At 42.1% G+C, this 3,224-nt stretch overlaps 1 long non-coding RNA gene across 1 annotated transcript in view; it reads left to right on the forward strand.

The window, feature by feature from the left end:
- Positions 1–2,102, forward strand: part of LOC143783437 (uncharacterized) — a 6,986-nt gene extending 4,884 nt beyond the window's left edge. The window contains exons 2-3 of the long non-coding RNA XR_013217170.1: positions 1,781–1,901; positions 2,008–2,102. This is a non-coding gene — a long non-coding RNA (uncharacterized LOC143783437). The remainder of the gene's footprint in view (positions 1–1,780; positions 1,902–2,007) is intronic.
- The last annotated feature ends 1,122 nt before the right edge of the window (positions 2,103–3,224 follow it).

A 3,224-nucleotide genomic window follows, 5' to 3' on the forward strand; every position in this document is an offset into this window, starting at 1 on the left:
GATAGTGCCGGGTTACCACAGGATTGATCACCAGGACTGTGTCAGAAGGAAAAAGTCGCATCCACAACTAGGGTAGCTCTCTTGGAACACCTGTAACCTGAGAGAGCAAACAACGCTGTGGTACCAGTAATCTCTCAACATTGAAAGTGGGAACGAGACTTGCCCGGATCCTGAAGGAGACAGATCAGTTAACCTAAAAGAAGAGCTCAGTACAACAAACTCGGCTCTGCTATATCAGGATCAAGCAGCAGCTACCAGACCTTCTTTAAAGCTACAGAACTGTGAGTGTACACCGGTGTTCAACTGTGTTAGGGTGTAGAGCAGGCTTCGTTAGCTAGGGCGCTGTAGCAGTGTGGCTCCATTATCGGAAACCGGGTAGGAAGTTAGAAGAGAGTAGTCTGTAAAAATTGTTTATACTGTTTGTATTGAACTTTGCATTACCATAGCTTTAGCGCAGCTTATGTGACTCGCTCCAACTATCTCTCTTGGCATTTATTATTGCTGTTATCATTACAATAACTGTTAGTCTTATTTTTCGGCATATAGTCCTGTGTCTTTCAATAAAGCCAGTGTTTTGTTTCTGCTTTCTCATCTACTGTAACGTATTTGAGTCCTGCCCGGGTGTGTTGTTCAGGCACTGCTACAATGCCACAGCTTGTCTAATTCATGATGAGCTGTGTTGTTCCCTATGCCAGATATCTTACTCCTGTCAGAAACTGGAATAAGATTCCTGGCGTGGTGCACAAAGGTACTCGCCACTTGTCAGGCGGTCCAGATTCATGGAGAGGTGTGTATGACTCCACCATTTTGCCTCATCAATACCGTCAAGAAAATCACCAGCCTTAATTAATCAGGGTCATAGTTTGAATATCCAAACAGGGACTATAAATAGAGATCTAACCAGTCTGATGATGTCTCCAATCGGCTTCTCCCTGCTCCACTTTAGTTGACTGACAACCCATGTGTGTGAACATAGGAAGAGCCCTGTCAATCAATTGGAGTGGGGCAGTGAGATGCCGGGCAGATCTTTCACTATAGTCCCCAGCCAGCTTTCCAAACTGTGTTTTCTTTGAAGAGCTACAACAAAAACATACCTAACTGCAGTCATGCAACCATGGCATGGTTCGAACAGCATGACTCTAATGATAGGTTCCCTTTAATACCACCAAAACCAAACTTAAAAACCAAAACATTAAAAGCATGTACCCAACATCTTGAAGGTTCCCTTGCGCTATAAGAACAGCTCTGACCCATTGGGCATGGGATCTGTAAGACCTCCAATGGTGTCCATTGGTATCAGTCACCAAGACTTTAGATTTAATGAGAACCTGTCATGTAAAAAAACCAAAACACTATGAACGTAGAGATATAGGGTTAATCTGTAGGTTAATAGCATTCTGAATGTCTGGCGCATTGAGGACACCGCTACCAGGAGAAAATGAACTCAATTAATTCTGGCAGACTGACAGCCAGCACTAATGCTTAGCCAACTGTCAGTCAGTGCCGGTGCGTGGTTTCAGTCATCGCTCACTATGCGCGGAGCGTGAAGCCGTGATGGCCAACCCATATGACTGAAAGCTCAAGTCTGACAGGAGGAATAAAGTCCATTTCCTCCTGGTAGCAGGGCCCTCAGTGTGGGCGCCAGGCAAGTTCAGAATGCTATTGACCTGCAGATTAACTCCATATCTGCTGATTAATAGAATTTTTTTACGTGAAAGATTCACTTTAAGGAATGTCATTTGCGAGGTGAGACATCATGGTTTGTATTTGTTTCTTTCAGCACATGGCACAGATGGTAGATTGGATTGTGATATGGAGAATTTGAAGACTTGTTCATATTATCCTGCTGAAAAGGCCACAACCCCTAGGATGGGGTACATATAGTTTAGAACAATGTTTAGGTAGGTGGGTACGTGTGAAAGTGACATTTACATAAATGTCACGATTTTTCAGAAGAACATTGCTCAGACCATCACACTGACTCTACTAGCTTACTTTTTCCAACAGTGCATCCTGGTGCCATCTCTTCTCCAGGTAAGCAATGTCCACCACCCAGCCATCCACACAAAGTAAAAGCAAATGCCATTCACCAGACCAGATAAAATTATTTCATGGCTCAATGGTCCAGTACCAATGCTCATATGACCATTGTAGGTGCTTTCAACAGTGGACAGGGGTGAGTATTGGCTATCTCACCAGTCTGGAGCTAAAGACCCATAAAGAGCAAACTGTGATGCACTATGTTTTCTGACTTTTTTTTTAATCATCTTCAGTTTTATAAGTTTACTAGCTGAAGAGCCCGGCGTTGCCTGGGCATAGTAAATATCTGTGGTTAGTTATAGCACCTCACTTCTCTTATTTTCCCATCACGCCTCTCATTTTCCCCATCACATCTTTCATTTTCCCCCTCACATCTCTCATTTTCTCCCTCACACCTCTCATTTTCCCCCTCACTCCTCTTATTTTCCCCCTCACTCCTCTCATTCCCCCCTAACACTTGTCATTTCGACCTCACATCTGTCATTTTCTGATCACTCCACTATTTTCCCTCACTCCTCTCATTTTGCACTCACACCTTTTCATTTTCACCTCACACCTCTCATTTTCTCCTCAGTATATACATGTTTGTCATCTCCCTTATATATAGTATACACCTGTATGTCATCTCCTGTATATAGTATATACCTGTATGTCATCTCCCCTGTATATAGTATATACCTGCTGTGTGTCATCTCCCCTGTATATAGTATATACCTGTATGTCATCTCCTCCTATATATAGTATATACCTGTATGTAATCTCCTCCTGTATATAGTATATACATGTGTGTCATCTCACCTATATATAGTATATATCTGTGTGTCATCTCCTCCTGTATATAGTATATACCTGTATGTCATCTCCTCCTATACATAGCATATACCTGTATGTCATCTCCTCCTGTATATACTATATACCTGTAGGTAATCTGCTCCTGTATATAGTATATACCTGTGTGTCATCTCCTCCTGTATATAGTATATACTTGTATGTCATCTCCTGCTGTATGTAGTATGTACCTGTATGTCATCTCCTCCTCTATATAGTATATACCTGTGTGTCATCTCTCCTGTATATAGTATATATCTGTGTGTCATCTCCCCTGTAAATAGTATATACCTGTGTGTCATCTCCTCCTGTATATAGTATATATCTGTATGTCATCTCCTCCTGTATTAGACCTA

This window comes from Ranitomeya variabilis, chromosome 6 (assembly GCF_051348905.1).
Source record: "Ranitomeya variabilis isolate aRanVar5 chromosome 6, aRanVar5.hap1, whole genome shotgun sequence".
NCBI lineage: Eukaryota > Metazoa > Chordata > Amphibia > Anura > Dendrobatidae > Ranitomeya > Ranitomeya variabilis.